This window comes from Oncorhynchus keta, chromosome 5 (assembly GCF_023373465.1).
Source record: "Oncorhynchus keta strain PuntledgeMale-10-30-2019 chromosome 5, Oket_V2, whole genome shotgun sequence".
NCBI classification, from domain to species: domain Eukaryota; kingdom Metazoa; phylum Chordata; class Actinopteri; order Salmoniformes; family Salmonidae; genus Oncorhynchus; species Oncorhynchus keta.
This window is the reverse complement of record NC_068425.1, coordinates 36,337,986-36,364,251: the sequence shown is the minus strand read 5'-3', so window position 1 is coordinate 36,364,251 and position 26,266 is coordinate 36,337,986. Positions and strand designations below refer to the sequence as shown.

Here is a 26,266-nt window from a genome sequence, read left to right as displayed (position 1 = left end):
TGGGACTGGTTAGTCAGGGACTATTTCTATTAGTTCTGTCTAGTTAATCTGTCTGGGAGCCCTACGAGTTCTGTCCAGTTAATCTGTCTGGGAGCCCTACGAGTTCTGGCCAGTTAATCTGTCTGGGAGCCCTACGAGTTCTGTCCAGTTAATCTGTCTGGGAGCCCTACGAGTTCTGTCTAGTTAATCTGTCTGGGAGCCCTACGAGTTCTGTCTAGTTAATCTGTCTGGGAGCCCTACGAGTTCTGTCTAGTTAATCTGTCTGGGAGCCCTATGAGTTCTGTCTAGTTAATCTGTCTTGGAGCCCTACGAGTTCTGTCCAGTTAATCTGTCTGGGAGCCCTACGAGTTCTGTCTAGTTAATCTGTCTGGGAGCCCTATGAGTTCTGTCTAGTTAATGTGTCTGGGAGCCCTACGAGTTCTGTCCAGTTAATGTGTCTGGGAGCCCTACGAGTTCTGTCCAGTTAATCTGTCTGGGAGCCCTACGAGTTCTGTCCAGTTAATGTGTCTGGGAGCCCTACGAGTTCTGTCCAGTTAATCTGTCTGGGAGCCCTACGAGTTCTGTCCAGTTAATCTGTCTGGGAGCCCTACGAGTTCTGTCCAGTTAATGTGTCTGGGAGCCCTACGAGTTCTGTCCAGTTAATGTGTCTGGGAGCCCTACGAGTTCTGTCCAGTTAATGTGTCTGGGAGCCCTACGAGTTCTGGCCAGTTAATGTGTCTGGGAGCCCTACGAGTTCTGGCCAGTTAATGTGTCTGGGAGCCCTACGAGTTCTGGCCAGTTAATGTGTCTGGGAGCCCTACGAGTTCTGGCCAGTTAATGTGTCTGGGAGCCCTACGAGTTCTGTCGACAAGATGAATGTTAAAGTAGAATTGATGTTTTTCTTCTCGGTATTGCTATTCACTTGACTGTTTCTATTCATCTAGAACTTGAGAAAGTTTGGGATGTTGTAGGAAGATGCCTTCTCTTATAGCCTTGTCCCTTTCCCTGCATCTCTCCCATCCATCCATCCATCCATCTCTTCCTCCATCCCTCCATGTCTCTCTTCTTCCTCCCTCAGGTTCCCATCGATGAGGATGACCCCAAGCTGCTGCTGACCAATCAGAACAGCAAGCAGAGTAACGATGATATCATCGTCATGGCGACGCTGCGGTTGCTACGGCTGCTGGTGAAGCACGCCGGGGAGCTGAGGGAGGGGCTTGAGCTTGGGCTCGCCTCAACCCCCACCGCCCCCTGGAGAGGTAACACACACAGACCCCCACTGACCCCTAGAGAGGTAACACACTGACCCCCACTGGCCCCTAGAGGGGTAACACACTGACCCCCACTGGCCCCTAGAGATGTAACACACACTGACCCCCACTGGCCCCTAGAGAGGTAACACACACAGACCCCCACTGGCCCCTAGGGAGGTAACACACTGACCCCCACTGGCCCCTAGAGAGGTAACAAACACTGACCCCCACTGGCCCCTAGAGAGGTAACACACTGACCCCCACTGGCCCCTAGAGATGTAACACATACTGACCCCACTGGCCCCTAGAGAGGTAACACACACAGACCCCCACTGGCCCCTAGGGAGGTAACACACTGACCCACACTGGCCCCTGGAGAGGTAACACACTGACCCCACTGGCCCCTGGAGGGGTAATACACTGACCCCACTGGCCCCTAGAGCTAAAACACACTGACCCCCACTGGCCCCTAGGAGGTAACACACTGACCCCACTGGCCCCTAGGGAGGTAACACACTGACCCCCACTGGCCCCTAGGGAGGTAACACACTGACCCCCACTGGCCCCTAGGGAGGTAACACACTGACCCCCACTGGCCCTTGGAGAGGTAACACACTGACCCCCACTGGCCCCTAGGGGGTAACACACTGACCCCCACTGGCCCCTGGAGAGGTAACACACACTGACCCCCACTGGCCCCTAGAGCTAAAACATACTGACCCCCACTGGCCCCTGGAGAGGTAAAACACACTGACCCCCACTGGCCCCTGGAGGGGTAACACACTGGCCCCTGAGGGGTAACACACCTAGACCCCCACTGGCCCCTGGAGAGGTAACACACAGACCCCCACTGGCCCCTGGAGAGGTAACACACAGACCCCCACTGGCCCCTGGAGAGGTAACACACTGACCCCCACTGGCCCCTGGAGGGTTAACACACTCAGACCCAGAGGGAGCTCTATATTTCTCTGAAGGCTCCTGTTAGACTCTAGAAAGGAATGAATATTTAATAAACTGACATTCTAGTGTCAGACCTAGAACACATAATGGAGAGATCATCTACAGTTAGTTGAGACCTTTCCTGCCTCTCCTGTCTCCTGCTAAGTCAACCCCTCTCCCCCCACCCAGCTGTTCTCTCTCCTGTCTCCTGCTAATTCAACCCCTCTCCCCTCCAGCTGTTCTCTCTCCTGTCTCCTGGTAATTCAACACCTCTCCCCCTCCAGCTGTTCTCTCTCCTGTCTCCTGCTAATTCAACCCCTCTCCCCTCCAGCTGTTCTCTCTCTCCTGTCTCCTGCTAATTCAACCCCCTCTCCTCCAGCTGTTCTCTCTCTCCTGTCTCCTGCTAATTCAACCCTCTCTCCTCCCCTCTCCCCTCCAGGCATCATCCTCCAGCTGTTCTCTCTCCTGTCTCCTGCTAATTCAACCCCTCTCCCCTCCAGCTGTTCTCTCTCCTGCTAATTCAACCCCTCTCCCCTCCAGGCATCATCCCCCAGCTGTTCTCTCGTCTGAACCATCCAGAGGCTTACATCAGACAGAGTATCTGTAGTCTGCTGTGTCGCGTTGCCCAGGACTCACCACACCTCATCCTGTACCCTGCTATAGTCGGATCACTGTCTCTGGGAGGAGAGGCCCAGCACGCAGGTACACACACTAGAGGTCGACCGATTTAATTCGGGCCGATTTAGAGTTTTTTAATAACAATCGGTAAATGGTATTTTTGGACACCGATTCTGGCCGGTTACATTGCACTCCACGAGGAGACTGTGTGGCAGGATTGACCACCTGTTGCGCGAGTGCAGCAAGGAGCCAAGGTAAGTTGCTAGCTGGCATTAAACTTACTTTATAAAAAACAATCTTCACATAATCACTAGTTAACTACACGTGGTTGATGATATTACGAGTGTAACTAGCTTGTCCTGCGTTGCATATAATTAATGCGGTGCCTGTTAATTTATCATCGAATCATCGAAGCCTACTTCGCCAAATGGGTGATGATTTAACAAAAGCGCATTTGTGAATAAAAGCACAATCGTTGCACAAATGTACCTAAACATCAATGTCCCTCACGATAAACATCAATGTCCCTCACGATAAACATCAATGTCCCTCACGATAAACATCAATGTCCCTCACGATAAACATCAATGTCCCTAAACATCAATGTACCTCACGATAAACATCAATGTCCCTCACGATAAACATCAATGTCCCTCACGGTAAACATCAATGTACCTAAACATCAATGTACCTCACGATAAACATCAATGTCCCTAAACATCAATGTCCCTAAACATCAATGTCCCTCACGATAAACATCAATGTCCCTCACGATAAACATCAATGTCCCTCACGATAAACATCAATGTCCCTAAACATCAATGTCCCTCACGATAAACATCAATGTCCCTCACGATAAACATCAATGTCCCTCACGATAAACATCAATGTCCCTCACGATAAACATCAATGTCCCTCACGATAAACATCAATGTCCCTCACGATAAACATCAATGTCCCTCACGATAAACATCAATGTCCCTCACGATAAACATCAATGTCCCTAAACATCAATGTCCCTAAACATCAATGTCCTCACGATAAACATCAATGTCCTCACGATAAACATCAATGTCCCTCACGATAAACATCAATGTCCCTCACGATAAACATCAATGTCCCTCACGATAAACACCAATGTCCCTCACGATAAACATCAATGTCCCTCACGATAAACATCAATGTCCCTCACGATAAACATCAATGCCTTTCTTAAAATCAATACACACAAGAATATATATTTTTTTAAACCTGCATTTTTAGTTAAAATAAATTCACGTTAGCAGGCAATATTAACTAGATAAATTGTCACTTCTCTTGCGTTCTGTGCAACAGAGTCAGCATCAACAACAGTTAGGAGCGAGGAGAGGGACGGAAGCTATACTGTTACATTGGCAATACTATATAGTGCCTATAAGAACATCCAATAGTCAAAGGGATATGAAATACAAATGGAAGAGAGAAATGGCCCTATAATTACTTTAACTACAACCTTAAACTTCTTACCTGGGAATATTGAACCACCAGCTTTCATATGTTCTCATGTTCTGAGCAAGGAACTTAAACGTCAGCTTTCTTACATGGCACATATTGCACTTTTACTTTTTTAAACCTTCTCCGACATTGTGTTTTTGCATTATTTAAACCAAATTGTCTCAACTCGCCATAACATCTTTGTCTCCCAGGAAACAAGCTCCCGTCGGCCCTGCCCACCTTCCTGGGCAGCATGCAGGGGAGGGGCTGTGTGAGGAAGGGAGGGGACACTGGGCAGTAACCCCGCCTCCCAGGAGGAAGATGGGCGGGGTGAGGAGTTTCCTGCACTGTGTTCCAGCCAGGACCAGGCCATGATGCATGACTGCTACAGCAAGATAGTGGACAAGCTGTCTGCAGCCAACCCCACTATGGTGTTACAGGTAAACACTTCCCCTACCACAACCCCACTATGGTGTTACAGGTAAACACTTCCCCCTACTGCAGCCAACCCCACTATGGTGTTACAGGTAAACACTTCCCCCTACTGCAGCCAACCACATTATGGTGTTACAGGTAAACACTTCCCCCTACCACAACCCCACTATGGTGTTACAGGTAAACACTTCCCCCTACTGCAGCCAACCCCACTATGGTGTTACAGGTAAACACTTCCCCCTACTGCAGCCAACCCCACTGTGGTGTTACAGGTAAACACTTCCCCCCTACTGCAGCCAACCCCACTATGGTGTTACAGGTAAACACTTCCCTCTACTGCAGCCAAACACATTATGGTGTTACAGGTAAATACTTCCCCCTACCACAACCCCACTATGGTGTTATAGGTAATTATACCTCCCCCTACTGCTGATGTTACAGCTAAATGCTTCTCCTCATTACTGGTGTTACAGTTAATTATGTCCCCCCTAGTCCTAGCTAGGCTCCCCACTCATGCTGCACATAATTATACCCTCTTGAATAATGTTACGTGGCGTGTAGAGGTTTTTGAAATGGTGACTGAGTGTACTGTCCTTACTGGGGTACAACTGTTTCCAAACTAGAGGAGATCAATTATCTTTTATTTATTTAATTATCGTTGAACTGGCTATTTAACACCATCCGGCATTCAGAGAAAGTGACCTTTCCTCAGTTCACTGATATATATATATATATATATATACACAACGTTATTGGTGATAATATGGTGCAAACCCTCATGTCCAATATGCTGTTTTCAAAGCTTGATTGTCACCAATAAGTTTTAATTCACTGGGTTAAATGGCTTTGTCTTTCCCTCTGCGAACTGACTGCATCTCCGTGGGCTGCGTGTCCGTCCTGGGGAGGTCCAGATGTTAGAGGGAGAGCTTCCTGTGCCAACCACGTGTGACTCTGTGTGTGTCTGTGGGTCCCCAGGTCCAGATGCTAGTGGGAGAGCTTCCTGTGCTAACCACATGTGACTGTGTGTCTGTCTGTGGGTCCCCAGGTGCAGATGCTAGTGGGAGAGCTTCCTGTGCTAACCACATGTGACTCTCTGTGTGTCTGTCCGTGGGTCCCCAGGTCCAGATGCTAGTGGGAGAGCTTCCTGTGCTAACCACATGTGACTCTGTGTGTGTCCGTCCGTGGGTCCCCAGGTCCAGATGCTAGTGGGAGAGCTTCCTGTGCTAACCACATGTGACTGTGTGTCTGTCCGTGGGTCCCCAGGTCCAGATGCTAGTGGGAGAGCTTCCTGTGCTAACCACATGTGACTCTGTGTGTCTGTCCGTGGGTCCCCAGGTCCAAATGCTAGTGGGAGAGCTTCCTGTGCTAACCACGTGTGACTCTCTGTGTGTCTGTCCGTGGGTCCCCAGGTCCAGATGCTAGTGGGAGAGCTGCGGCGCGTGACTCTGCTGTGGGATGAGTTGTGGCTGGGCGTCCTGCAGCAGCAACACATGCACGTCCTGCGCAGGATCCAACAGCTGGAGGACGAGGTCAAGAGAGTACAGAACAACAACACACTACGCAAGTGAGTCACACACACACACACACACACACACACACACACACATACACACACACACACACACACACACACACACACACACACACACACACACACACACACACACACACACACACACACACACACACACATACACACATACACACACACACTACTAGGGTACACACTACGCAAGTGAGTCACACACACACACACACACATACACACATACACACACACACTACTAGGGTACACACTACGCAAGTGAGTCACACACACACACACACACACACACACACACATACACACACACTACTAGGGTACACACACTACGCAAGTGAGTCACACACACACACACACACTACACACACACACACACACACACACACACACACTACTAGGGTACACACTACGCAAGTGAGTCACACACACACACACACACACACACACACACACACACACACACACACACACACACACACACACACTACTAGGGTACACACTACGCAAGTGAGTCGCTCGCACGCACTACTAGTGTACACACTACGCAAGTGAGTCGCTCGCACGCACGCACTACTAGGGTACACACTACGCAAGTGAGTCACACACTACTAGGGTACACACTGGTAGGGCACACACTGGTAGGGCACACACTGGTAGGGCACACACTGGTAGGGCACACACTGGTAGGGCACACACTGGTAGGGCACATGCTACTAGGGCACGCGCTACTAGTCCCTGTCTCAGGTACTGGGTAGCCTCGGCTACCAGAGGTTAGTCCCTGTCTCGGGTACTGGGTAGCCTCAGCTACCAGAGGTTAGTCCCTGTCTCGGGTACTGGGTAGCCTCAGCTACCAGAGGTTAGTCCCTGTCTCGGGTACTGGGTAGCCTCGGCTGCTAGAGGTCATGGGTTTCGTTCTGACCCTCTGCACTTCTCACTCGCTAACTATACAACACTGTCCTGTCTCAACGTGTATGTTTTAACCTCAGTCAAAGGGACATAGATGAACAGTGTGTCTCCTCTGTCAGGGAGGAGAAGGTGGCCATCATGTGTGAGAAGCACTCCGCTCTGATGCGTCCCGTGGTGTTCGCTCTGGACCACGTGAGGAGCATCACCACGACGCCCGCCGAGACCCCCCACGAGACCTGGTTCCAGCAGACCTACGGGGACGCCATCACCTCGGCCCTGGAGAGACTGAAGAGCCCTCACAACCCGGCCAACCCGGCCAGCAGCTGGGTCCCGTTCAAACAGGTAGGACCAGGACCGTGGGGGGGGTTTGATGTTTCTATGTTAAAGGGAGATGTTTCTATGTTAAAGGGAGATGTTTCTATGTTAAAAGGCAGATGTTTCTATGTTAAAAGGCAGATGTTTCTATGCTAAAGGGAGATGTTTCTATGTTAAAGGCAGATGTTTCTATGTTAAATGGAGATGTTTCTATGTTAAATGGAGATGTTTCTATGTTAAATGGAGATGTTTCTATGTTAAATGGAGATGTTTCTATGTTAAAGGGAGATGTTTCTATGTTAAAGGGAGATGTTTCTATGTTAAAGGGAGATGTTTCTATGCTAAAGGGAGATGTTTCTATGTTAAATGGAGATGTTTCTATGTTAAAGGGAGATGTTTTTATGTTAAATGGAGATGTTTCTATGTTAAATGGAGATGTTTCTATGTTAAATGGAGATGTTTCTATGTTAAATGGAGATGTTTCTATGTTAAATGGGAGATGTTTCTATGTTAAAGGGAGATGTTTCTATGTTAAAGGGAGATGTTTCTATGTTAAAGGGAGATGTTTCTATGTTAAAGGGAGATGTTTCTATGTTAAAGGAGATGTTTCTACGTTAAAGGCAGATGTTTCTACGTTAAAGGCAGATGTTTCTACGTTAAAGGCAGATGTTTCTATGTTAAAGGCAGATGTTTCTACGTTAAAGGCAGATGTTTCTATGTTAAAGGCAGATGTTTCTATGTTAAAGGCAGATGTTTCTATGTTAAAGGAGATGTTTTAAAGGCAGATGTTTCTATGTTAAAGGCAGATGTTTCTATGTTAAAGGCAGATGTTTCTATGTTAAAGGGAGATGTTTCTATGTTAAAGGGAGATGTTTCTATGCTAAATTGAGATGTTTCTATGTTAAATGGAGATGTTTCTATGTTAAATGGAGATTTTTCTATGTTAAATGGAGATTTTTCTATGTTAAAGTTAAAGGGAGATGTTTCTATGTTAAAGGGAGATGTTTCTATGTTAAAGGCAGATGTTTCTATGTTAAAGGCAGATGTTTCTATGTTAAAGGGAGATGTTTCTATGTTAAAGGCAGATGTTTCTATGTTAAAGGCAGATGTTTCTACGTTAAAGGGAGATGTTTCTACGTTAAATTGAGATGTTTCTACGTTAAATTGAGATGTTTCTACGTTAAATGGAGATGTTTCTACGTTAAAGGGAGATGTTTCTACGTTAAAGGGAGATGTTTCTATGTTAAAGGGAGATGTTTCTATGTTAAAGGGAGATGTTTCTATGTTAAAGGGAGATGTTTCTATGTTAAAGGGAGATGTTTCTATGTTAAAGGGAGATGTTTCTATGTTAAAGGGAGATGTTTCTATGTTAAAGGGAGATGTTTCTATGTTAAAGGGAGATGTTTCTATGTTAAAGGGAGATGTTTCTATGTTAAATGGAGATGTTTCTATGTTAAAGGGAGATGTTTCTATGTTAAAGGGAGATGTTTCTATGTTAAAGGCAGATGTTTCTATGTTAAAGGCAGATGTTTCTATGTTAAAGGCAGATGTTTCTATGTTAAAGGCAGATGTTTCTATGTTAAAGGCAGATGTTTCTATGTTAAAGGCAGATGTTTCTATGTTAAAGGCAGATGTTTCTATGTTAAAGGGAGATGTTTCTATGTTCTGATCCTAGATCTGTGTTTAGTTTTAGGGGATTGAAGACCCCTTTAAGATTAGGGTTGGGGGAAGGGAAGCTGATCCTAGATCTGTGTTCAGGGTAAACTTGGTCCGTGTCTGTGTGTGAAGGTGCTTTTTGTTTCTGTGAGTGTCCAATGTATCTGAAACCTTTTTAAAATGTATACCGTACTTTTTTTATTGAAGTGGATTTAAATGAAAGTTTTAAATTGTCTCCTAGATCATGCTGAGTCTCCAGCAGAGGGCTCAGAAGAGGACCAGCTATCTGCTGCGTCTGGACCACATCAGCCCCCGCCTGGCTGCCATGGCGACCACTGAGATGGCGTTGCCGGGCGAGGTGTCGGCAACGGACGCGTTGACCATCCAAAGTGTTGGCAACACCATCACCATCCTGCCGACCAAGACCAAACCCAAGAAACTACACTTCCTGGGCTCCGACGGACGCAACTACCCTTACCTCTTCAAAGGTAGAGACCACACACACACACACACGATTAACGCAACTACCCTTACCTCTTCAAAGGTAGAGACACACACACACACACACACACACACACACACACACACACACACACACACACACACACACACACACACATGATTAACGCAACTACCCTTACCTCTTCAAAGGTAGAGACCACACACACACACACATGATTAACGCAACTACCCTTACCTCTTCAAAGGTAGAGACCACACACACACACACATGATTAACGCAACTACCCTTACCTCTTCAAAGGTAGCGACCACACACACACACACACGATGAACGCAACTACCCTTACCTCTTCAAAGGTAGAGACACACACACACACACACACACGATGAACGCAACTACCCTTACCTCTTCAAAGGTAGAGACCACACACACACACACACACACACACACACATGATTAACGCAACTACCCTTACAGGTAGAGACCACACACACACACACATGATTAACGCAACTACCCTCTCTTCAAAGGTAGCGACCACACACACACACACGATTAACGCAACTACCCTTACCTCTTCAAAGGTAGCGACCACACACACACACAATGAACGCAACTACCCTTACCTCTTCAAAGGTAGAGACCACACACACACACACACACACACACATGATTAACGCAACTACCCTTACCTCTTCAAAGGTAGAGACCACACACACACACACATGAACGCAACTACCCTTACCTCTTCAAAGGTAGAGACCACACACACACACACACACACACACACACACACACACACACACACACATGATTAACGCAACTACCCTTACCTCTTCAAAGGTAGAGACCACACACACACACACATGATTAACGCAACTACCCTTACCTCTTCAAAGGTAGCGACCACACACACACACACACACACACACACACACACACACACACACACACACACACACACACACACACACACACACACACACACACACACACACACGATGAACGCAACTACCCTTACCTCTTCAAAGGTAGCGACCACACACACACACACACACACACACACACACACACACACACGATGAACGCAACTACCCTTACCTCTTCAAAGGTAGCGACCACACACACACACACACACACACACACACACACACACACACACACGATGAACGCAACTACCCTTACCTCTTCAAAGGTAGCGACCCCACACACACACACACACACACACACACACACACACACACGATGAACGCAACTACCCTTAACTCTTCAAAGGTAGCAACCACACACACACACACACACACACACACACGATGAACGCAACGCAACTACCCTTACCTCTTCAAGGGTAGCGACCCACACACACACACACACACACACACACACACACACACACACACGATGAACGCAACTACCCTTAACTCTTCAAAGGTAGCAACCACACACACACACACACACACACGATGAACGCAACTACCCTTACCTCTTCAAAGGTAGCGAACACACACACACACACGATGAACGCAACTACCCTTACCTCTTCAAAGGTAGCGAACACACACACACACACGATGAACGCAACTACCCTTACCTCTTCAAAGGTAGCGAACACACACACACACACGATGAACGCAACTACCCTTACCTCTTCAAAGGTAGCGAACACACACACACACACACACGATGAACGCAACTACCCTTACCTCTTCAAAGGTAGCGACCACACACACACACACACATGATGAACCAACTACCCTTACCTCTTCAAAGGTAGCGACCACACACACGATGAACGCAACTACCCTTACCTCTTCAAAGGTAGCGAACACACACACACACACGATGAACGCAACTACCCTTACCTCTTCAAAGGTAGCGACCACACACACACACACATGATGAACGCAACTACCCTTACCTCTTCAAAGGTAGCGAACACACACACACACACGATGAACGCACTACCCTTACCTCTTCAAAGGTAGCGACCACACACACACACACACACGATGAACGCAACTACCCTTACCTCTTCAAAGGTAGCGAACACACACACACACACGATGAACGCAACTACCCTTACCTCTTCAAAGGTAGCGAACACACACACACACACACGATGAACGCAACTAGCCCTACCTCTTCAAAGGTAGCGACCACACACACACACACACACACACGATGAACGCAACTAGCCCTACCTCTTCAAAGGTAGCGAACACACACACACACACACGATGAACGCAACTACCCTTACCTCTTCAAAGGTAGCGACCACACACACACACACATGATGAACGCAACTACCCTACCTCTTCAAAGGTAGCGACCACACACGATGAACGCAACTACCCTACCTCTTCAAAGGTAGCGACACACACACACACACATGATGAACGCAACTACCCTTACCTCTTCAAAGGTAGCGACCACACACACACACACACACTCCTACACACACACACACACACATGATGAACGCAACTACCCTTACCTCTTCAAAGGTAGCGACCACACACACACACACACACACACACACACACACACACACACACACACACACACACACACACACACATGATGAACGCAACTAGCCCTACCTCTTCCAGACAGAACAACCTCCAGGCAGACGACCAGCAGGAATAGAAGTCTGAACCTAATTCTCCTCTCTCCTCCTAACTCTACCTCCTTCCTCCTCTCTCTCCCTCCCTCTCCTCTCTCCTCCTAACTCTACCTCCTTCCTCCTCTCTCTCCCTCCCTCTCCTTTCTCCTCCTAACTCTACCTCCTTCCTCCTCTCTCTCCCTCCCTCTCCTCTCTCCTCCTAACTCTACCTCCTTCCTCCTCTCTCTCCCTCCCTCTCCTCTCTCCTCCTAACTCTACCTCCTTCCTCCTCTCTCTCCCTCCCTCTCCTCTCTCCTCCTAACTCTACCTCCTTCCTCCTCTCTCTCCCTCCCTCTCATCTCTCCTCCTAACTCTACCTCCTTCCTCCTCTCTCTCCCTCCCTCTCCTCTCTCCTCCTAACTCTACCTCCTTCCTCCTCTCTCTCCCTCCCTCTCCTCTCTCCTCCTAACTCTACCTCCTTCCTCCCTCTCTCTCCCTCCCTCTCCTCTCTCCTCCTAACTCTACCTCCTTCCTCCCTCTCTCCCTCCCCCCTCCTCTCTCCTCCTAACTCTACCTCCTTCCTCCTCTCTCTCCCTCCCTCTCCTCTCTCCTCCTAACTCTACCTCCTTCCTCCTCTCTCTCCCTCCCTCTCCTCTCTCCTCCTAACTCTACCTCCTTCCTCCTCTCTCTCCCTCCCTCTCCTCTCTCCTCCTAACTCTACCTCCTTCCTCCTCTCTCTCCCTCCCTCTCCTCTCTCCTCCTAACTCTACCTCCTTCCTCCTCTCTCTCCCTCCCTCTCCTCTCTCCTCCTAACTCTACCTCCTTCCTCCTCTCTCTCCCTCCCCCTCCTCTCTCCTCCTAACTCTACCTCCTTCCTCCTCTCTCTCCCTCCCTCTCCCTCTCTCCTCCTAACTCTACCTCCTTCCTCCTCTCTCTCCCTCCCTCTCCTCTCTCCTCCTAACTCTACCTCCTTCCTCCTCTCTCTCCCTCCCTCTCCTTTCTCCTCCTAACTCTACCTCCTTCCTCCTCTCTCTCCTTTCTCCTCCTAACTCTACCTCCTTCCTCCTCTCTCTCCCTCTTTCAGGTCTGGAGGACCTCCACCTAGATGAGCGAATCATGCAGTTCCTTTCCATAGTCAACACCATGTTCACCAAGGTAACATCATTGATCGATCATTTAAAATACGAGGCTGGTCCAGCCAGAGACAACACAGAGTACAGGGTATGGGGTCCTGTGCTGGTCCAGCCAGAGACAACACAGAGTACAGGGTATGGGGTCCTGTGCTGGTCCAGCTAGAGACAACACAGAGTACAGGGTATGGGGTCCTGTGCTGGTCCAGCCAGAGACAACACAGAGTACAGGGTATGGGGTCCTGTGCTGGTCCAGCCAGAGACAACACAGAGTACAGGGTATGGGTCCTGTGCTGGTCCAGCTAGAGACAACACAGAGTACAGGGTATGGTGTGCTGGTCCAGCTGGTCCAGCCAGAGACAACACAGAGTACAGGGTATGGGGCCTGTGCTGGTCCAGCTAGAGACAACACAGAGTACAGGGTATGGGGGCCTGTGCTGGTCCAGCTAGAGACAACACAGAGTACAGGGTATGGGGCCTGTGCTGGTCCAGCCAGAGACAACACAGAGTACAGGGTATGGGGGCCTGTGCTGGTCCAGCCAGAGACAACACAGAGTACAGGGTATGGGGTCCTGTGCTGGTCCAGCTAGAGACAACACAGAGTACAGGGTATGGGGTCCTGTGCTGGTCCAGCCAGAGACAACACAGAGTACAGGGTATGGGTCCTGTGCTGGTCCAGCCAGAGACAACACAGAGTACAGGGTCCTGGGGCCAGAGACAACACAGAGTACAGGGTATGGGGGCCTGTGCTCGTCCAGCCAGAGACAACACAGAGTACAGGGTATGGGGCCTGTGCTGGTCCAGCCAGAGACAACACAGAGTACAGGGTATGGGGCCTGTGCTGGTCCAGCTAGAGACAACACAGAGTACAGGGTATGGGGTCCTGTGCTGGTCCAGCTAGAGACAACACAGAGTACAGGGTATGGGGTCCTGTGCTGGTCCAGCTAGAGACAACACAGAGTACAGGGTATGGGTCCTGTGCTGGTCCAGCCAGAGACAACACAGAGTACAGGGTATGGGTCCTGTGCTGGTCCAGCCAGAGACAACACAGAGTACAGGGTATGGGGCCTGTGCTGGTCCAGCTGGAGACAACACACAGAGTACAGGGTATGGGGTCCTGTGCTGGTCCAGCTAGAGACAACACAGAGTACAGGGTATGGGGTCCTGTGCTCGTCCAGCTAGAGACAACACAGAGTACAGGGTATGGGTCCTGTGCTGGTCCAGCCAGAGACAACACAGAGTACAGGGTCCTGTGCTCGTCCAGCCAGAGACAACACAGAGTACAGGGTATGGGGGCCTGTGCTGGTCCAGCCAGAGACAACACAGAGTCCACAGGGTAGGGGGGCCTGTGCTGGTCCAGCCAGAGACAACACAGAGTACAGGGTATGGGGGCCTGTGCTGGTCCAGCCAGAGACAACACAGAGTACAGGGTATGGGGCCTGTGCTGGTCCAGCCAGAGACAACACAGAGTACAGGGTATGGGGGCCTGTGCTGGTCCAGCCAGAGACAACACAGAGTACAGGGTATGGGGCCTGTGCTGGTCCAGCTAGAGACAACACAGAGTACAGGGTATGGGTCCTGTGCTGGTCCAGCTAGAGACAACACAGAGTACAGGGTATGGGTCCTGTGCTGGTCCAGCCAGAGACAACACAGAGTACAGGGTATGGGTCCTGTGCTGGTCCAGCTAGAGACAACACAGAGTACAGGGTATGGGTCCTGTGCTGGTCCAGCTAGAGACAACACAGAGTACAGGGTATGGGGCCTGTGCTGGTCCAGCCAGAGACAACACAGAGTACAGGGTATGGGGCCTGTGCTGGTCCAGCTAGAGACAACACAGAGTACAGGGTATGGGGCCTGTGCTGGTCCAGCTAGAGACAACACAGAGTACAGGGTATGGGGTCCTGTGCTGGTCCAGCTAGAGACAACACAGAGTACAGGGTATGGGGTCCTGTGTAGTTCAACTGTGAATAAATACACCAAACATTAAAAAAATATATTTTAAAAAGATTTAACAAATAATAGAAGTAGTAAAATAGGTGATTAAACCTGAAGGCTTGTTCCAGTAATATTAACTGCTGCTGGGAAAGACGGGCTGTTTCATGTGGTCGTACGACTGCTGCTGTTGTCTACAGAGCATAACTCTGTTCTCCTCTAGGTGAACCAGCAGGAACGCCCCCATTTCCACGCACGCCACTACTCCGTCACCCCGCTGGGGACGCGCTCAGGACTCATCCAATGGGTGGACGGCGCCACGCCGCTCTTCGGCCTCTACAAGCGCTGGCAGCAGAGAGAGGCCGTGCTGCAGGCTCAGAAGGTAATGGTTGTGAGGGTGGAGGTGTGTGTGTGTGTGGGTGATATATTGTAGGAACTTGCTCTGTGAATGTGTAGAGCTCAATTACATTCAACATTGAAACTATGGCAATGCCAGGCACTTTGTTGGGCCTTGAGTTCTGTCTGTACTCATCTCTCATCACTTTCTGTCTCTCGCTCCTCCCCCAGGCCCAGGATTCGTTCCAGCAGCAGCCCCAGCCCCTCCCTCTGGTTCCACGGCCCAGTGAGCTCTACTACAGCAAGATAGGCCCCGCCCTGAAGGGGGTGGGGCTCAGCCTGGATGTTTCGCGGCGCGATTGGCCGCTCAGCGTGATGAGGGATGTGCTTAAGGAGCTGATGGCGTCCACGCCCCCTAACCTGCTGGCCAAAGAGCTGTGGTGCTCCTGTACCACGTCTAGCGAGTGGTGGAGGGTCACACAGGTGAGCTGGGGGTCAAAGGTCAAACAGGGTTTACTGTCAGTCAGTCAAGGGTTAGAGGTCACACAGGTTGTGTGGCTGCTTCTTCCTCGTATCCTTTCCTTCATCTGCACTGATGTGAAAACAACTGATGTGAAAACAACTGATCTGAAAACAACTGATCTGAAAACAACTGATCTGAAAACAACTGATCTGAAAACAACTGATGTGAAAACAACTGATCTGAAAACAACTGATCTGAAAACAACTGATCTGAAAACAACTGATCTGAAAACAACTGATCTGAAAACAACTGATCTGAAAACAACTGATCTGAAAACAACTGATCTTTGAAAACAACTGATCTGAAAACAACTGATCTGAAAACAACTGATCTGAAAACAGCTGATCTGAAAACAACTGATCTGAAAAAACTGATGTGCTGATCTGAAAACAACTGATCTGAAAACAACTGATCTGAAAACAGCTGATCTGAAAACAACTGATCTGAAAACAACTGATCTGAAAACAACTGATCTGAAAACAACTGATCTGAAAACAACTGATCTGTGATGTGAAAACAACTGATCTGAAAACAACTGATGTGAAAACAACTGATCTGAAAACAACTGATCTGAAAACAACTGATCTGAAAACAACTGATCTGAAAACAACTGATCTGAAAAGATGGCTTAACTAAGACTGGATACAGGATCCACTCATAGAGTTGGATAAAGGACTCATCTTTGTAGATCTGTTAATTTCCATACTAAAAGGTCCCTCTATCTTACTCTATGGATTCACCTCTATCGGGCCTCCCGGGTGGCGCAGTGGTCTAGGGCGGAGCCACCAGAGACTCTGGTTTCATGTCCAGGCTCTGTCGACAGCCGGCCGCGACCGGGAGGTTCATGGGGCGACGCGTCGTCCGGGTTAGGGAGGGTTTGGCCTGTAGGGTTGTCCTTGTCTCATCGCGCACCAGCGACTCCTGTGGCGGGCCGGGTGCAGTGCACGCTGACCAAGGTTGCCAGGTGCACGGTGTTTCCTCCGACACATTGGTGCGGCTGGCTTCCGGGTTGGATGCGCGCTGTGTTAAGAAGCAGTGCGGTTTGGTTGGGTTGTGTATTGGAGGACGCATGACTTTCAACCTTCGTCTCTCCCGAGCCCCTACGGGAGTTGTAGCGATGAGACAAGATAGTAATTACTAACAACAATTGGATACCACGAAGTTGGGGGGTAAAATGTAAAAAATAAAAGGTCCTCTATCTTCCTCTATGGATCCACCTGACTCGTGCAGATGAAGGAAAGGAAGCCATTTTGGACTAATGCTTGGGAAGTGGAGACGTCAACAAATGTCAAATTAAACCTTACTGGTGGCTAATTAATGGGAAATGAACGCTCCTCTTCTTCCTCCTCTCCTTCCTCCTCTTCTTCTTCCTGCCACAGTCCTACGCCAGGTCCACTGCTGTGATGTCTATGGTGGGCTACATCATTGGCCTCGGCGACCGTCACCTTGACAACGTGCTGATTGATATGACGACGGGAGAGGTGGTGCACATCGACTACAACGTCTGCTTCGAGAAAGGTAAATAAATAGTTCTATTCTGAGGTTTGAACGAGCAGCGACCCTCCTGGTTTAGACAGGTTTCACTGCTCTTTGTCCTGCTGATGTTTCTCTGTGGATTTCACTGCTGTTTGTCCTGCTGATATGTGTGTTTGGTGTGATGTTCTCTCTCTCCTCTGTGTGTGTGTGTGTGTGTGTGTGTGTGTGTGTGTGTGTGTGTGTGTGTGTGTGTGTGTGTGTCTGTGATGATCTCTCTCTGTGTGATTGTGATGATTCTCTCTGTGTGTGTCTGTGTGTGATGTTTCTCTCTGTGATGTTTCTCTGTGTGATGTTTCTCTGTGTGTGTGTGTGTGTGATGTTTCTCTGTGTGTGTGTGATGTTTTCTCTGTGTGTGTGATGTTTCTCTCTGTGTGTGTGTGATGTTTCTCTCTGTGTGTGTGTGTGATGTTTCTCTCTGTGTGTGTGATTCTTCTCTCTGTGTGTGTGTGATGTTTCTCTGTGTGTGTGTGTGTGTGATGTTTCTCTCTCTGTGTGTGTGATGTTTCTCTGTCTGATTCTCTGTGTGATGTGATTCTCTCTGTGTGTGTGATGATTCTCTCTGTGTGTGTGATGATTCTCTCTGTGTGTGTGATGTTTCTCTCTGTGTGTGTGATGATTCTCTCTCTCTGTGTGTGTGATGTTTCTCTCTCTGTGTGTGTGATGTTTCTCTCTCTCTGTGTGTGTGATGTTTCTCTCTGTGTGTGTGATGTTTCTCTCTGTGTGTGTGATGTTTCTCTCTCTGTGTGTGTGATGACAGTCTTCTCTCTCTGTGTGTGTGATGTTTTCTCTCTCTCTGTGTGTGTGACTTCTCTCTGTGTGTGTGATTCTCTCTCTCAACTGTGTGTGTGATGATTCTCTCTGTGTGTGTGTGATGATTCTCTCTCTGTGTGTGTGTGATGATTCTCTCTGTGTGTGTGTGTGATGATTCTCTCTCTCTGTGTGTGTGTGATGTTTCTCTCTCTGTGTGTGTGATGATTCTCTCTGTGTGTGTGTGATTCTCTCTGTGTGTGTGATGATTCTCTCTGTGTGTGTGATGATTCTCTGTGTGTGTGTGTGTGATGATTCTCTCTCTGTGTGTGTGATGATTCTCTCTCTGTGTGTGTGATGATTCTCTCTCTCTGTGTGTGTGATGATTCTCTCTGTGTGTGTGATGATTCTCTCTGTGTGTGTGATGTTTCTCTCTGTGTGTGTGTGTGGATGATTCTCTCTGTGTGTGTGTGTGATGACTCTCTGTGTGTGTGATGATTCTCTCTCTGTGTGTGTGATGATTCTCTCTGTGTGTGTGTGTGATGATTCTCTGTGTGTGTGTGATGATTCTCTCTGTGTGTGTGTGATGATTCTCTCTGTGTGTGTGATGATTCTCTCTCTGTGTGTGATGATTCTCTCTGTGTGTGTGATGTTTCTCTCTGTGTGTGTGATGTTTATCTCTGTGTGTGATGTTTCTCTCTGTGTGTGATGTTTCTCTCTGTGTGTGTGATGTTTCTCTCTCTGTGTGTGATGATTCTCTCTCTCTGTGTGTGGTCTCCAGGGAAGAGCCTGCGTGTACCAGAGAAAGTGCCGTTCCGTATGACCCACAACATCGAGACGGCCCTGGGAGTCACTGGGGTGGAGGGCATCTTCAGACTATCCTGTGAACAGGTACTAACTAGTGGAACAGTCTCCTGTCAACAGGTACTAAGCTAGTGGAACAGTCTCCTGTCAACAGGTACTAGCTAGTGGAACAGTCTCAGACTGTCCTGAACAGGTACTAACTAGTGGAACAGTCTCCTGTGAACAGGTACTAGCTAGTGGAACAGTCTTCACTGTCCTGTGAACAGGTACTAACTAGTGGAACAGTCTCCTGTGAACAGGTACTAGCTAGTGGAACAGTCTCCTGTGAACAGGTACTAACTAGTGGAACAGTCTCCTGTGAACAGGTACTAACTAGTGGAACAGTCTCCTGTGAACAGGTACTAACTAGTGGAACAGTCTCCTGTGAACAGGTACTAACTAGTGGAACAGTCTCCTGTGAACAGGTACTAACTAGTGGAACAGTCTCCTGTGAACAGGTACTAACTAGTGGAACAGTCTCCTGTGAACAGGTACTAACTAGTGGAACAGTCTCCTGTGAACAGGTACTAACTAGTGGAACAGTCTCCTGTGAACAGGTACTAACTAGTGGAACAGTCTCCTGTGAACAGGTACTAACTAGTGGAACAGTCTCCTGTGAACAGGTACTAACTAGTGGAACAGTCTCCTGTGAACAGGTACTAACTAGTGGAACAGTCTCCTGTGAACAGGTACTAACTAGTGGAACAGTCTCCTGTGAACAGGTACTAACTAGTGGAACAGTCTCCTGTGAACAGGTACTAACTAGTGGAACAGTCTCCTGTGAACAGGTACTAGCTAGTGGAACAGTCTCCTGTGAACAGGTACTAGCTAGTGGAACAGTCTCCTGTGAACAGGTACTAACTAGTGGAACAGTCTCCTGTGAACAGGTACTAACTAGTGGAACAGTCTCCTGTGAACAGGTACTAACTAGTGGAACAGTCTCCTGTGAACAGGTACTAACTAGTGGAACAGTCTCCTGTGAACAGGTACTAACTAGTGGAACAGTCTCCTGTGAACAGGTACTAACTAGTGGAACAGTCTCCTGTGAACAGGTACTAACTAGTGGAACAGTCTCCTGTGAACAGGTACTAACTAGTGGAACAGTCTCCTGTGAACAGGTACTAACTAGTGGAACAGTCTCCTGTGAACAGGTACTAACTAGTGGAACAGTCTCCTGTGAACAGGTACTAACTAGTGGAACAGTCTCCTGTGAACAGGTACTAACTAGTGGAACAGTCTCCTGTGAACAGGTACTAACTAGTGGAACAGTCTCCTGTGAACAGGTACTAACTAGTGGAACAGTCTCCTGTGAACAGGTACTAACTAGTGGAACAGTCTCCTGTGAACAGGTACTAACTAGTGGAACAGTCTCCTGTGAACAGGTACTAACTAGTGGAACAGTCTCCTGTGAACAGGTACTAACTAGTGGAACAGTCTCCTGTGAACAGGTACTAACTAGTGGAACAGTCTCCTGTGAACAGGTACTAGCTAGTGGAACAGTCTCCTGTGAACAGGTACTAACTAGTGGAACAGTCTCCTGTGAACAGGTACTAACTAGTGGAACAGTCTCCTGTGAACAGGTACTAACTAGTGGAACAGTCTCCTCTGAACAGGTACTAACTAGTGGAACAGACTCCTGTGAACAGGTACTAACTAGTGGAACAGTCTCCTGTCAACAGGTACTAACTAGTGGAACAGTCTCCTGTGAACAGGTACTAACTAGTGGAACAGTCTCCTGTGAACAGGTACTAACTAGTGGAACAGTCTCCTGTGAACAGGTACTAACTAGTGGAACATTTCGGAGACTCTTCTGTGTCAGCTGTGGTGCCTTGGGTGACGTTAAGCTAATTTGTCTGCTGTTGATCACCTCAAACTTCACTTACAACTTCGTCTTGTTTACCTCTAAACATTTCTAAAACGTTCCTGACACATTTAAAGACATTCCTGAAATGTTTTTAAAAAATGTTAAGTTTCTGAAACATGCAAATCATATTCTAATCTTCTCTTTTCTGATTGGTCAGGTGGTCCAGATGATGCTAACCTCTCCCTTTGATTGGTCAGGTGGTCCAGATCTTCTCCTTTGATTGGTCAGGTGGTCCAGATGATGCTAACCTCTCCTCTTTGATTGGTCAGGTGGTCCAGATGATGCTAACCTCTCCTCTTTGATTGGTCAGGTGGTCCAGATGATGCTAACCTCTCCTCTTTGATTGGTCAGGTGGTCCAGATGATGCTAACCCTCTCCTCTTTGATTGGTCAGGTGATTCAGATGATGCGTCGTGGGCGGGAGACGCTGCTGACCCTGCTGGAGGCGTTTGTGTACGACCCTCTGGTGGACTGGACGGCCGGGGGGGAGGTGGGCTTCGCCGGGGCCGTGTACGGAGGGGGGGGGCAGCAGGCGGAGAACAAGCAGAGCAAGAGGGAGATGGAGAGAGACATCACACGCTCCCTCTTCTCTTCCCGCGTGGCTGAGATCAAGGTGAGCAGGGGAGACGGAGGCACATCCAGCTCTCTGTCTGTCTGAAATGACACTCTGTTCCTTGTAGAGGTCGTCCTGTATGTTGTGGATGGAGCACCACATCACCTGTCGTTCCCCTTACCAGATGTTCTGAAATGACCAGGCCACTGACATCTTCCCTCCTTCACTACCTCCTTCCTTCACTACCTCCTTCCTTCACTACCTCCTTCCTTCACTACCTCCCTCCTTCACTACCTCCCTCCTTCACTACCTCCCTCCCCCTTCACTACCTCCCTCCTTCCTTCACTCCCTCCCTCCTTCACTACCTCCTCTCCTTCCTTCACTTCCTTCACTACCTCCCTCCTTCCTTCACTACCTCCCTCCCCTTCACTACCTCCTCCTTCACTACCTCCTCCTTCCTTCACTACCTCCCTCCTTCACTACCTCCTTCCTTCACTACCTCCCTCCTTCCTTCACTACCTCCCTCCTTCACTACCTCTCCTTCCTTCACTACCTCCTCCTTCCTTCACTACCTCCTCCTTCCTTCACTACCTCCCCTTCCTTCACTACCTCCCTCCCTCCTTCACTACCTCCCTTCACTACCTCCTTCACTACTACCTCCTTCCTTCACTACCTCCCTCCTTCCTTCACTACCTCCCTCCTCCTTCACTACCTCCTTCCTTCACTACCTCCCTCCTTCCTTCACTACCTCCCTCCTTCCTTCACTACCTCCCTCCTTCCTTCACTACCTCCCTCCCTCCTTCACTACCTCCCTCCCTCCTTCACTACCTCCTTCCTTCACTCCCTCCCTCCTTCACTACCTCCCTCCTTCCTTCACTACCTCCCTCCTTCACTCCCTCCTTCCTTCCCTACCTCCTTCCTTCACTACCTCCTTCCTTCACTCCCTCCTTCCTTCCTCCCTCCTTCACTCCCTCCTCCTTCACTACCTCCTTCCTTCACTACCTCCCTCCTTCCTTCACTACCTCCCTCCTTCCTTCACTACCTCCCTCCTTCCTTCACTACCTCCCTCCTTCCTTCACTACCTCCCTCCTTCCTTCACTACCTCCCTCCTTCCTTCACTACCTCCCCTTCCTTCACTACCCCTCCTTCCTTTCTCCCTCCTTCCTTCACTACCTCCCTCCTTCACTACCTACCTCCTTCCTACCTCCTACCTTCCCTCCTTCCTTCACTACCTCACCCTCCTTCCTTCACTACCTCCTCCTTCACTACCTCCTTCCTTCACACCTCCCTCCTTCACTACCTCCCTCCTCACTGACCTCCTTCCTTCACTAACCGTCAGGAGATGTTGGGGTCCTCCCCAGGTGGAGGGGGCAGTACCTACCTCCTTCCTGCAGAAGCTGCTCCTCCAGGGGACAAGATGACCACCAAGATCCTGGAGGAAATACCTTCCTGGAGGGGGCCTTCACTACCTCCTCCCAGACCTTCCTTCACTACCTAACCCTCTCCCTTGACCTCCCTCCCCAGACCACCTCATCCTTCCCTGGAACACAGGTCTGTTACACCTCCTGACCTTCTAACCCCAGACCACCTCTAACCCACACCCACCTCTGTTACACCTCCCTGGGACACAGTTATGTAACCCCTGACTCTAACCCCAGACCACCTCACTACCACCCTGGAACACAGTTATGTAACCCCTGACCTCTAACCCCAGACCATCCTTACTCACCCTGGAACACAGTTATGTAACCCTGACCTCTAACCCCAGACCATCTCTTTCTACTCACCCTGGAACACAGTTATGTAACCCTGACCTCTAACCGTGAGGACCATGTTGGGGGTCCTCACCCTGGATCACAGTTAGGACCCCTGACCTCAGAACCCCAGACCAGATCATACTCAGATCCTGGAACACAGTTATGAACCCTGGACCTCTGAACCCCAGACCACCTCATACTCACCCTGGAACACAGTTATGTAACCCCTGACCTCTAACCCCAGACCACCTCATACTTACCCTGGAACACAGTTATGTAACCCCTGACCTCTAACCCCAGACCACATCATACTTACCCTGGAACACAGGTCTGTTACACTCCTGACCTCTAACCCCAGACCACCTCATACTTACCCTGGAACACAGGTCTGTTACACTCCTGACCTCTCACCCCAGACCACCTCATACTTACCCTGGAACACAGGTCTGTTACACTCCTGACCTCTAACCCCAGACCATCTCATACTCACCCTGGAACACAGTTATGTGACCTCTAACCCCAGACCACCTCATACTCACCCTGGAACACAGTTATGTAACCTCTGACCTCTTGCAGAGGGAGGTGTTCAGACCCAGGGTTCTGATCAGGAAGTTGGTCACAATGCAACACTGATTAGAAGCTCTTGAACATGGCCCCTCTCTCTCTCCGTAGGTACACAGAGCTCTGTATGTGATTTTTCTCCCCTCTCCCCCCCACCAGGTACTCTGAACACACCCAGCTAGCATCTCGTCAGCGTACCGTCCAGGAGTTGATCCAGGGGAAGCAGGGGACCTGGACCAGTGGATGTCCCAGTACCAAGCAGCCTTCAGCAGCCTGGAGGCCACACAGCTGGCCAGTCTACTGCAGGACATCAGCAGTCACATAGACCTGGGTTAGTGTCTGTAGAGGTGGGAGAGGGGGTTCTGTCTGGCCAGTCTACTGCAGGACATCAGCAGTCACATAGACCTGGGTTAGTGTCTGTAGAGGTGGGAGAGGGGGTTCTGTCTGGCCAGTCTACTGCAGGACATCAGCAGTCACATAGACCTGGGTTAGTGTCTGTAGAGGTGGGAGAGGGGGTTCTGTCTGGCCAGTCTACTGCAGGACATCAGCAGTCACATAGACCTGGGTTAGTGTCTGTAGAGGTGGGAGAGGGGGTTCTGTCTGGCCAGTCTACTGCAGGACATCAGCAGTCATATAGACCTGGGTTAGTGTCTGTAGAGGTGGGAGAGGGGGTTCTGTCTGGCCAGTCTACTGCAGGACATCAGCAGTCATATAGACCTGGGTTAGTGTCTGTAGAGGTGGGAGAGGGGGTTCTGTCTGGCCAGTCTACTGCAGGACATCAGCAGTCACATAGACCTGGGTTAGTGTCTGTAGAGGTGGGAGAGGGGGTTCTGTGTCTGGTTCCAGCTGGCCAGTCTACTGCAGGACATCAGCAGTCATATAGACCTGGGTTAGTGTCTGTAGAGGTGGGAGAGGGGGTTCTGTCTGGCCAGTCTACTGCAGGACATCAGCGGTCATATAGACCTGATTAATTAACCTTCTATCTCTTCTTCCCTCCCCCAGGTCCTCCCAGCTACGTCCCGGCCACAGCCTTCCTGCAGAACGCCGGCCAGGCCCACCTAATCAGCCAGTGCGAGGGCCTGGAGGCTGAGTTGGGCTCCCTGCTGCAGCAGCGCCGTGGGGCCCTGCGAGGCTGTCTGGAGCAGCTGCACAGCTATGCCACTGTGGCTCTGCTGTACCCGCGGGCCGTGCTGCTGCGCCACAGGGCCCACCTCTGGAAACAGTGGCTGGAAGAGCTGCTCTGTGACATGACTGTTGACCACTGCCAGCAGATCTCCAGACAGTGAGTTGGAGTGGACACATGCTGGCTTTCTCCTCTCCTCTCTTTCTTGCCATCTTTCCTTCTCATTCCTCATTTTCTCTGTCTGTCTCTGTCTGTCTCTGTCTGTCTCTGTCTGTCTCTGTCTGTCTCTGTCTGTCTCTGTCTGTCTCTGTCTGTCTCTCCTCTCTCCTCTGTCTCTGTCTGTCTCTCTCTGTCTCTGTCTGTCTGTCTCTGTCTGTCTGTCTCTGTCTGTCTCTGTCTGTCTGTCTGTCTCTGTCTGTCTCTGTCTGTCTCTGTCTCTCTCTGTCTGTCTCTGTCTGTCTCTGTCTGTCTCTGTCTGTCTCTGTCTGTCTCTGTCTGTCTCTGTCTGTCTCTGTCTGTCTCTGTCTGTCTCCTCTCTTCTCTCTCCTGTCTCTCTCTCCTGTCTCTCTCGCTCTTTCTCTCTAATATTTTATTATTTTCATTAAATGGACAGTTATTTTATCAATCTGTGCTCTACCTTCCTCTCCAAACGTCCCTCCCTCCAGGTATGAGGTCCAGTTTGCCCCCCAGCCTCCCCTTGCGTCGTGCCAGTTCCTGTCCAGCGTTGAGCTGGCCCTGCAGCACCAGGCGTCAGAGACCAACACGCGTGTCCTGCGCCAGGCGGAGCGTGTCAAGGCCGAGGGAGCCACGGTCCACGCGTGTGAAGAACAGCTGCAGGAGATCGAGCGTTGCATCAGTGTGTTCCTCCTAGAGAACCCAGAGCAGGGCTCTCTCAGCCTGGCCACCATCATCTCATCAGCCCTCTGCACCCTCACCAGGTCTGTCTGGCTGGCTGTGTGCTGGGGATAGACGTGGGTGGGTGGGGATAGACGTGGGTGGCTGGGGATAGACGTGGGTGGCTGGGTGCTGGGGTTGGGACGTGGGTGGCTGGGGATAGACGTGGGTGGGTGGGTGGGGATAGCGTGGGTGCTGGGGTTAGACGTGGGTGGCTGGGGTTAGACGTGGGTGGGTGTGGCTGGGGATAGACGTGGGTGGCTGGGGTTAGACGTGGGTGGGTGTG

General features: G+C 49.7%; 1 pseudogene; it reads left to right on the top strand.

The window, feature by feature from the left end:
- Positions 1-26,266, top strand: part of LOC118382768 (serine/threonine-protein kinase SMG1-like) — a 122,342-nt pseudogene that overhangs the window by 41,965 nt on the left and 54,111 nt on the right.